The sequence below is a fragment of the Nematolebias whitei genome, chromosome 9 (assembly GCF_014905685.2).
Source record: "Nematolebias whitei isolate Nwh7 chromosome 9, NemWhi1, whole genome shotgun sequence".
NCBI classification, from domain to species: Eukaryota; Metazoa; Chordata; class Actinopteri; order Cyprinodontiformes; family Rivulidae; genus Nematolebias; species Nematolebias whitei.
The window spans coordinates 31408076-31419754 of record NC_056506.1 but is presented as its reverse complement, the minus strand read 5'-3'; the positions used below and the strand labels follow the sequence as shown (position 1 = coordinate 31419754).

Here is an 11679-nt window from a genome sequence, read left to right as displayed (position 1 = left end):
TGGTACAGTCTGCGTGCGACTGCCTGAGCGAGGCCTTTCCAAAGGTATAAAAGATGCGAGGAGACACTGGACTTATGCAAATGGAGACGCGGTTCGTGTTACATGTTTAAAAGCAGTGAACGTTGGCGTTGGTGGTTCACGCCTCTGTAAGCGACGGGCGTTGGACTGAAAAGAAAAATTGACAGAAGAAAATGTTTCTTCGCAAAAGAAAGTGCCTCACGACGGAACGTAAAGGGTGCCATACGGTCTTTGTTGAGACAAAGATGTTACTGTGAATGACGGGTTTTTTTCTCGCTCACTGAGTCGTTCTAATCGTAACAATAATGCCGAGCTTCCGTTCTTTAGGCATTCCACTCCGGTCTTAATGCTTTCTACATCTTGAACCGTTTTTTTTTTTTTTTTTTTTTCATTTACCAGAACTTGAATTTTAAACAGTCGTTGTAAAGTAATTTAATTGTACATATGAATGCGATGTTTTAGCTGCTTTTTCTTTGCGTTTCCATCAGTTGGCAGGGTTTAGGACAGTATTGTGGAACGACGATGCTGCCCGTGAGGCCTGATGGCGTGTTGCTGGCAGTTTGGTACTTCTCTGTGGTTTGATGTAGGAGGGGAACGCTTCAATGAGCCCAACAGTTTGTATCCACGCAGTGTTCCTCTGATTGTGAAGGGTGTGCACAGACTCCTGAAACACTGGAAATAAATTTTATTGATGGCAAGATGATCATGTGGTGTTTTCTTTTTTTGTCATGTTTAGCAAAGCAAATAGAAACAAGGTTAGAGGTTGAATTATTTGGATGAGACGAGCTTGACCAAACAGGAAATTAACGTCGCTCAATATTGAGTCATTATCATTGAATTGAACTGTATTATAAACTTGCATAATGCGAGTGAACAAGCTTTTTAATTGACATGTATACCTTTTTTTGTCTTCCACAGGGGGGTGCTGTAGCACTCGTATCACCCTCTGTTCCTCCATGTCTTAACCAGGCTTTGCAAGTGATCTTAGTCAATAGTTCTTGAGGCTTTTTGAAGCTCTTTAAAATATTTTTATTTGGACTTGGGCCACATTTTTCTCTCATTTATGATCCAGTTCTTGTTCCTGATCACAACAGCACGCTTTAAAAAAAATTGTTTGGAACGATTGCAGACGAAAACAAGCAGATACAGTGGTGCTTTAAAGTGTTTGTAGCCTTTAGAATTTTCTATATTTCTGCATTAATATGACCTAAAACATCAGATCTTCACACAAGTCCAAAAAGTAGATAAAGAGAACCCAGTTAAACAAATGAGACAAAAATATTATACTTGGTCATTTATTTATTGAAAATGATCCAGTATTACATATTTGTGAGTGGTAAAATTATGTGAACCTCTAGGATTATCAGTTAATTTGAAGGTGAAGTAAAGAGTCAGGTGTTTTCAACCAATGGGATGATGATCAGGTGTGAGTGGACACCCTGTTTGATTTAAAGAACAGGATCTATCAAAGTCTGATCTTCACAACATGTTTATGGAAGTGGATCATGGCACGAACAAAGGAGATTTCTGAGGAGCTCAGAAAAAGAGCTGTTGATGCTCATCAGGCTGGAAAAGGTTAAAAAACATCTGTAAAGAGTTTGGACTCCACCAATCCACAGTCTGACAGATTGTGAACAAATGGAGGTTACCCTCCTCAGGAGAGGTGGACCAACAAAGATCACTCCAAGAGCAAGGAGTGGAATAGTCAGTGAAGTCATAAAGGACTCCAGGGTAACTTCTAACAACTGAAGGTCTCTCTCACATTGACTGATGTTAATGTTCAGGAGTCCACCATCAGGAGAACTCTGAACAACAATGGTTCATGGCAGGGTTGAAGGAGAAGCCACTGCTCTCCAAAAAGAACATTACTGCTCATCTGCAGTTTGTTAAAGATCACGTGGACACGCCAGAAGACTGTTGGAAGAATGTTTTGCGGACAGATGAAACCAAAATAAAACTTTTTGGTTTAAATGAAAAGTGTTCTGTTTGGAGAAAGGACAGCAATGCATTCCTGCATAAGGACCTTCTCCCATATGTGAAACATGGTGGTGGTAGTATCATGGTTTGGGCATGTTTTGCTGCATCTGGGTCAGGACGGCTTGCCATCATTGATGGAACGCTCCACTTCTGGTGGTGCCCTTCCATCAATTCCTTTAAGTTTCAGCTTTGCAACCATACTCCCCTCGGAACCCAAACACTTTGGTTTTCCGGGTGCTGCCAGGCGGGTCATGGGAATAACGCCGCCGGATTGCTGGTCGGCATAGTATGTTGAATTACTTTCATGATTTCAGCTGAAGCAATGACTTCACTTCAGTTTTGAAAAGACGAAAGAATTATATGTTTGCGTGACAAAACTGTCGTAGCAATGATGCTTTTTTTTTAACGATGGTGATATTGAATTATAAATGAGCAGCTTTAGGTATGAAGATGTTTTGTTGTCTCGCCTTCTTTGCTTGCTGGGACAATTAAACCCATTAAACTCTCCAAAAAGCATTTGCTGAGTAATTTAAAAAAAGATAAGAAGTTGTTTGTGCAAATAGTTGTTCATTAGTTTACAGCGGGGACACAAGTAAAACTGAGAAATGTACATTTCAAAATGCTTTATGTACAAGTTGCACATCCAACATAAAGACTTAACGAAGTCAGTTTTATACATTTTGTACAACAGCTCACTAGAAACCACCGACAATATGAACAGAAGTGACACAAGGAGTAAAGACTCAACAATCAAAACAAACAAAAAAATTACCCCAAGAAATAACAATTCTGTGTATAACTCACCAAGTGTGGACAAACACATTGAGTAACAACTAACTTAATAATTATGGGTCGGTTGAAGATCATCTTTCCAGCTGATATTTGCTTATTTGATGTTAAACTCTTTCTAATTTATTGTGAAATGAGTCAAACCTTCAGGCTCGGCGTCGTGTGAGCTCCTAACGGGAACATCTCACCCACAGTAAGGCACAGTGACTAAAACGAGTTCATCCCAGAAGAGTGGGAAACAAATAAAATCTGTTCAATATATATATTTTTCCGTGTGTAACACAAGCGCTGTGCCTTTGATTTCTAAAAGACTGATGCAGCCACACGTCCTCTCTCTCACACAACTTTAAGACACTGAACAGAGAATCTGAGAAACAAGTCGCAAGAATTATGAACACAATGATCAGCACGTTCGTTGGCAAGGTTATCAGAAACTGGCAGCATTTAAATAATTCAATCTCAACCCAATGAGCTTCTGTGCAGGGAACCGTGTGAAGCACCTGCTGAGCGCTCATGTTGATCCTCTATTTGTCCACCAGAGGGCGCTCTAGTCCAAATATTTATCGAGTTCACGTCTGAGTTTTATTCAGCCTCTGGCTGGTTTCCTTGACAACCAGCAGCATGAGGGGATGCAGGCGGATGCCCTGTTCGCACATGCAGGATGAAATCAGATTGGGGGGGATTTAGGGATTAGAAAGGACTTGTTGCATGTTGTGCTGTGGTACAATAGCTGGGCTGGGGCAGCTCACAGCTTCAGGATTTAACTGTCCTCCTCGTTCTCTTCCTGCTTGTCACTGTCGACCAGCACCTCCGGCTCCCGGAAACACTCCTCGAAGAAGTTGACAAGGGACTGACTCAGGTGCTGCCGCGTGCCCTCGCTGTGTAGGAAGTGTCCCTCGTCCGGGTAGATCTGTAAAGAAACAAGTTTTTGAACAGCTATTCTCTGTTTTTCATATCTGGATGCACAAATCTCCCGAGGCAGCAAAAACTCAGGACTCAAGAGTCTCAAGACTCAAACTGTCAGTCCAAGTGGGGGCAATGATGGGGCCACCAAATTTTACAGGTGGTCATCGACCCCGCCGCCCGGTGGCACCCCTGTGCTTTTATGCCATAATCACATTTCAAAGAAATGATGGGTATAATCAGTATAAAGTAATGTCATGATTTAGTTTTTTTTTAAAAGTACAATGAATAAATCTGAATTCTGTAGATTATTTAACAAAGTTTTTGCCTCCAAATACTCAACAGAATATTTTACTGTTTTATTAAAATGCACAAGAAGCAGAACAGCTCGACTCTTCAGTGAGTAAACCTCTGTTGGAGGGTTTTACTGTAGCTTCTGACACTGAATGCATTTGGAGGACATCTTCTGCTCTCATGACTTACTTGGTTTCTTTAAGTCTTGATGGATTTCAGGGTCTAATAGAGACCCAGGAGGAGGAGCTACAGAGGGGAGGATTAACTACGCGTCTGTCTGGGAGGCTTTGGAGAGTAAAGAACAGATCATGTCAGGGACTCTGGAGAACGCCCAGAGATGAGCAGGAGGACAAATTATTTTTATTACCATTTTATAAATTTGCAAATGATGCGTGTTTTTCTCCCCTGTTTTTTGTCCCAACCTGAGCTTATTCTCCTAATTTAGATGGAGGAATGGTCAGGGATTTGTAAAAACAAACAATCTAACTAACTAAAGTATTGTCTGGTGAAGCTCACTTCAGAGCATTTAAAAGATCTAAAATATAGGAAATGAAAAGTACAGTCAGAAATCCTGAACCACAGAGGAGCTCGAACCTTAAATGAAGCAGAAGTGTGAAGAAAATATTTCTCTAAAATGACCGAAGCTCTACCCCAAACCGGGGGGGGGGGGGGGGGGGGTGGACTGACTGCTGACTAGATTATTAAAGATTCTTTCAAATCTGTCCTGTGGTTCATGACAGCATAGACAGCCGAACACACAACAGAACCTGTCACCAGTCTGTGACTGCAACTCTATCTGACTGCAGGGCTTTGAACACTGGTGTTCCACAGGGTTGCGTGCTATGACCACTTTTATTCTTTTTATACATAAATGAGTTGCGACATAACAATAAAGGCTTCACATTAATTAAGTATGCTGATGATATGCCCCTAGTTGCTGGTCTGAAAGACACCAGTAGCCCATCCTACTTCCTGCTCATAGATCTGCTTTCTGCCTGGTTTGATGACTGTTTCTGGACCTTAATGTCAGTAAAACCAAGGAGCTTTGTCTTGAAGGTAGACAGAGAGCAACAAGCAACAGACCTATATTCAGACCTTCTGTGATAAAAGGGCAGGAAGTAGAGCAGGTGTCTGAATTTAAATACCTCGAAACAATAAATGACAACACGTTGACCTTTCAGCCCAACACTGACTGTGTTTACAAAAAGGCCAGACAGCATCTCCACCTTCTATATAAGCTGAGGAGCTTCAATATTAGCAAAAATACCTTGCAAATGGTGTACAGGTCACTGGATGAAAGTGTTGTTTCCTTTAATATTGTTTCATGGTATGGGAACCTCCTAACCAAAGACAGGAACAAGATGTTCTGGGTGGTCAAACAAGGTAGCAAAGTCATTGGTCATCAACAAATGCAACCTACAGACTCTTGTAGAGTCAGGCTCTAAAAAAAAATTACAGGTTTACAATGACCCAACTCATCCACTGCAACCATTATTCAGGTTGATAGCATCTGGCAGAAAACTGGTGGTTCCTCTGGTAAAGAAAAATGGATACAAAAAGTAATTTGTTCCCTCTGCTGAAAGTGTCCTTCATATGGTCTTTTTGTCTGCTTTTTATATTTTTAATGTATCGTGTATTTTAGAATTGCTATTATTGGGTTAGCGAAGCGGCAGCACGGTGGCGCAACTGGTAGAGCTGCTGCCTCTCAGCAAGCAGGTCCTTGGTTCAAACCCCAGTCCAGGGGCCTTTCTGGGTGGAGTTTGCATGTTCTCTCCGTGCAAGCGCGGGTTTTCTCCGGGTGCTCCAGTTTCCTCCCACAGACCAAAAACATGCATGTTAGGCTGATTGGTAACTCTAAATTGTCCCTAGGTGTGAGTGAGAGAGTGAATAGTTTTGTCTCGCTGTGTCCCTGTGATGGACTTGCGACCTGTCCAGGGTGTCCCCCGCCCCTCGCACAGTGATTGCTGGACATGGGCACCAGCGACCCCCGTGACCCAAAATGGAATAAGCGGGTAAAGAAAATGGACGGATGGATGGATGGCATTTTTAACTTGTGTTGTTTTGTATGTATGAGCCAGATGTCAAAGATATGTCTTCATCTCATGAAATGTTATGGACAATAAAGTTGTATTGATTGATTGATTGACTGAGCTCACCTGTAGCGTGTAGTTGGCCTTCTCACTGATCAAATGGTTGATAAATTTGGCTGTGTGCTGGAAGTGAACCTTTTCTGTGATGAGAGAGAAGCTAATATTAACCTCACACCATTATAATTATGCATTAAAACACAAATAGACAAAGTCACTGAGTATGAATGTGTTTTACCATCAGCTGTTGGGTGAATTATTAGGTACTGTTTCTCCAGCAGCTGACCCGCTCGGTGAGCTAAATTCGCCTTCTGGAGAGGGTGAAAAAGATACAATTCAGAACTTCTCTGCACGTTTCGGTTAAACGCGATGGCTTCTTTGCAGAGCGAGGGTTAAACAAGTTACCGTGTACACTCTGGAGTCTGTCTTTGGGCCAAGGTATCGCTCGGAGAAAGCCGATGCTGCGGTATGGAGAATAAAGAAAGTTTTGTGATTTTAGATTCTCTTTGTGGAGTTATATAAAACACTAGAGGATGCTCTGGTCACGTGACCTTGTAATTCACTGTAGCAATGGCAGCCATTACCAAAACAGTCAAACGTCTGCACTTGGTGTTTTAAATAGCCCCGAGTAAGGGCTGACTATGACACAGATGTTAATAATAATAATAAAGTATGTAATATAACAATATACAGTAATATCAGAATGTATATAAAAATGTAAAAATGCCAGAACGCTGTGTATAATACAGATATATTTTATTTACCTCAATGTGAATGTGATCTGACCAGAACTGAAGCTAAACTGTTTAAAAGTAGCCAATAAAGCTGATGGAGTGGTTGTTCATTGTTGAGCTGGTTTGTAGATAGTAGCTTCTGTGGCGTATATTGCTACAGAGTCTAGCAGTAATTATGCTGTTCAGGTTGAATCCCGCTATAATTTAGTACAAATTATTAAATAGTTCAAGCTGCTGTTGCCTCTGGTAACAATTCTGCTTTCCTGGATTCTAAAAATGTACTTTTTAATTTTAGGTATAGATTAGTGATCACTGCACTTAGCTGCAGCTAGCAGAGCCAACATTTACATAATTTATGTGTTAAAAAAAGTTTCTAATTCATCAACTAGTGGAAGTCATAATTATTAAAACCAGCTAAAATGTTGAAATCCTTGTAAGTCAGTCATTAATTATTGATTGACTTCAGCTCTACTTTAGATCATCATCAGTTCGACCCAATATACAGGTGCTAGTCATAAAATTAGAATATCATGAAAAAGTTGATTTATTCATTCCATTCAAAAAATGAAACTTGTATTTTATATTCATTCATTACACACAGACTGATATCAAATGTTTATTTATTTTAATGTTGATGATTATAACTGACAACTAATGAAAACACCAAATTTAGTATTTTAGAAAATGAGAATATTGTGAAAAGGTTCAATATTGAAGAACCTTGTGCCACACTCTAATCAGCTAATAAACTCAAAATACCTGCAAAGGTCTTTAAATGGTCTCAGTCTAGTTCTGTAGACTACACAATCATGGGGAAGACTGCTGACTTGACAGTAGTCCTAAAGACGACCATTGACACCTTGTACAAGAAGGGCAAGACACAAAAGGTCATTGCTAAAAAGGCTGGCTGTTCACAGAGCTCTGTGTCCAAGCACATTAATAGAGAGGTGAAGGGAAGGAAAAGATGTGGTGGAAAAAAGTGTACAAGCAATAGGGATAACCACACCCTGGAGAGGATTGTGAAACAAAACCCATTCCAAAATGTGGGGGAGATTCACAAAGAGTGGATTGCAGTTGGAGTCAGTGCTTCAAGAACCACCACGCACAGATGTATGCAAGACATGGGTTTCAGCTGTCGCATTCCTTGTGTCGAGCCACTCTTGAACAAGAGACAGCGTCAGCAGCGTCTCGCCTGGGACTGCTGCTGAGTGGTCCAAACTTATGTTCTCTGATAAAAGAAAATTTTGCATTTCTTTTGGAAATCAAGGTCCCAGAGTCTGGAGGAAGAGAGGAGAGGCACAGAATCCATGTTGCTTGAGGTCCAGTGTCAAGTTTCCACAGTCAGTGATGGTTTGGGTTGCCCTGTCATCTGCTGGTGTTGATCCACTGTGTTTTCTGAGGTCCAAGGTCAACGCAGCTTCTACCAGGAAGTTTTAGACACTTCATGCTTCCTGCTGCTGACCAACTTTATGGAGATGCAGATTTCATTTTCCAACAGGACTTGGCACCTGCACACAGTGCCAAAGCTACCAGTGCCTGGTTGAAGGACCATGGTATCCCTGTTCTTAATTGGCCAACAAACTTGCCTGACCTTACTGTGAAGAGGAAGATGTGATACACCAGACCCAACAATTCAGAAGAGCTGAAGGCCACTATCAGAGCAACCTGGGCTCTCATAACACCTGAGCAGTGTCACAGACTGATCGACTCTATGCTACACTGCATTGCTGCAGTAATCCAGACAAAAGGAGCAACAACTAAATACTGAGTGATGTACATGCTCATACTTTTCATGTTCATACTTTTCAGTTGGCCAACATTTCTAAAAATACTTTTTTTATTGGTCTTAAGTAATATTCTAATTTTCTGAGATATTGAGTTTGGGGTTTTCAATAGTTGTCAGTTATGATCATCAACATTAAAATAAATAAACATTTGAAATATATCAGTCTGTGTGTAATGAATTAATATAATATATAAGTTTCACTTTTTGAATGAAATTACTGAAATAAATCAACTTTTTCATGATATTCTGATTTTATGACTAGCACCTACACTTCTTTAGCTAATTGTTCTATGAAATTAGCATTAATATGAATTATATGAGTTATTGTAAAGATATTAAATATAAACTGGAACACAGATCCAACTGGGTTTGCTGTTAATTAAACAGTTGTTTTGTCGGTCGTGAGCAGTTGCCTGTTTTGGACGCCATCTTAGCTTCTCCACGATGTCACAAACATAAACAATGACCAGGATGAACCGTGCACACTCGGTTTTATATAACTCTACAATTCTGTTTTTTTATTTTTATTGTTTTATGTTTGAGCAAAACAAGAGGAAAGTTTTACCATACAGCTTGAAATCTGTGATGGGGGAGACAGCGGCTCCACATTTCAGCTGGCTGAACTTATCGGAGCTCAAAAGTAACGTTGCCAAATATCCCCCGTAGGCCTACGACGACAGGACAGAGACACAATGGTCAGCTGTGTGAGGTTTACATCTGGAAACCAGATTAAAGAAATCTAATTCATCCTTTATCCTGATGCATGCTCAATAATCCAGGTAGAAAAATCTAAAAAAGTTAAATCTAATTCATCCTTCTTTTCCCACTTGCTGACACGTTACCTTTCCATAAACTCCCATTCGAGTCTTATCAATGTAAGGCTCTTTGGATATGAACCTGAAAAGGAAACACAGCTTAAGAAGATGTCCTCCCTCTCCAAGTTTCAGTCCAGCTCACAGGTGGAGAGGTCTGACCTGAGCGCCACCAGCTGGTCCCGCTCCTCCAGCTCCCCCAGCCTCTGGCGGACCTTGTGGAGGAGGTTGGTGCCCTGGAAGCCGCTGCCGTGGCCGTCGAAGCGGATCACGATGGTGCTGAAGCTGCTGACGAGAACCGTGGCCCAGTCCACCTGGAACTGCTCCGTCACCATCTGCCCGCCGGGCGTCCCATCTCTGGGAAACACGAAGACTTTCTTTAACTTGTTTTCCCTCCAACACACCAATTATTTATCGTTACCTGCAGCTGAGAGGCCACTCTTCCATTGCAGTTTCCTAATTAAGGCTAACCGCCATGAAAGGAGGACGATAATGTAACGTACTGTTTGTGTCTGTTAGCAAAATATGTCATAAAATACTGAACAAATTTTAATGAAACTTTCCGAAAGTAATCACTGGATTGACTTCTATAACTTATTAACATTTAGGGTCAACCTGATTCAAGATGGCCACCACAGCTGATCAACCTTAACAAACCCAAAAATGGCTACAACTAAGTCAGTTTTATAGATACTGAGCAATAATTTGGAGCAGTAGTAGCTGAGACTTCCCCATTAGATAAAATTAACAGATTAATGCAAGATCTTTGTTTAAAACTGTTGGTAATTAATGTCAAAGTCAACTTGGTACGTTTGTGTCTGTTAGTAAAATATCTCATGAATTGTGGAATGGATTTTGTTGAAACCTACATCCTCAACTGATTAACTTTTAGAGCCAACTTGATTTAATATGGCTGCCACAGCTAACTGACTTCATCAAACACCAAAATGCCTCTAACTCGGTCAGTTTTGCAGATATTGACCTAAAATTTGGTGTGGTAGTAGCTGATAGTGACCCACATCTTATAATCCGAGAGCACTAACAGATCCTCCACAGTATTTGTTTGCATTCAATATGCATCCCTTCAATCAAGCTACTTTTTAATTTATTTTGGTAATCTAAATTGACACAGTTTAATTTATTTTTTTTTAAACACAGTAAACTGCTGCAGAATCTGAAGCCTTCAAGGCAGCTGCTCATTTTTTGACTGAGATGTGCCAGTTTCACCACTTGGCAGGAAATGCCAAACTTTTTTTACAGCTTTATGTTAACGAGTTAAAAGGGAATCCTTGATCAGCTAACACAAGCGTTCCACAGAGCAGAGAACTCCTTCATGAAACGTTACATTAACGCACTCATCGTAACAACAGCGACAGTCATTTAGCTCAAAGCCTTTAGTGGTTTGAACAGTCTGAGGTGTTATCACTCACACAATCAGCAGCAGAGGGTAGTGGGCTGTATGTATGAACCCTGCCGGCTTCAGAATCTGCATCGTCAAAGCTGCAACGCAAAAAAAAAAAAAAGGGTCAAAATACATTTTATGAAACAAACATTTTACATGATATTAGTACACACAGGCACATACTGTAATCGTCGATGGTGATGGTCTTATTCTCCACTTTGGGCATCTGCATGTTGTTGTACGTGTCGTTTACTCTCTCATTTGTCTCCACATCGAACACCTCTGTGGATCAAGAGGGAAATCTGGTCAAAAGAAACGGGTGAAATTGATTCGATGGTGAGCTGGGAGCTTGAAACTCACTCTGTCTGTCCTCGGTCCTGTAAACAGCCACACTCGGTATGTCTGGGCCTGAAAAACAAATAAAAAAAGATGTTAGAAGAATGGAAAAATTACTAATTAAAATCTGTGATTAAATAAAGGCCTAAAATCCCTCCTAAATTCAATATACTGAAACACAACTCTTTCCTTCCTCATTGTGTCTTAAACAGAAAGCATAAAGAGTCCTCATGTCAGCTTTACATTGAATAATTAACACAGAGAAGCTTAATATTTCACAGTGGAGCTACTCTCTAAAGGTCCGTTTAATGAGGAGAACCACTGGCACGGGTTCTCTGTGAAGTGAACTTCTGCAACAAATTGCATTCCTTGGAAACAGATGCTGTTTTAACGTATTTAAGCTATAAAGACACGAAAAACAGACAAAACAACACAGGATTTCAGACGTACTTCAGTTGGTTTCTGGAGGATTCAGCAGCAGCTTGAAGTACAAACATATCCCACCATACCATACCATACCATACCATACCATACCATACCA

General features: G+C 40.7%; 1 protein-coding gene across 1 annotated transcript in view; it reads right to left on the bottom strand.

Annotated features, from left to right (window-relative positions):
* Nucleotides 1-11679, bottom strand: part of LOC119414221 (chloride channel protein 2-like) — a 553451-nt gene that overhangs the window by 432221 nt on the left and 109551 nt on the right. The gene's annotated exons all lie outside the window — the stretch shown is intronic.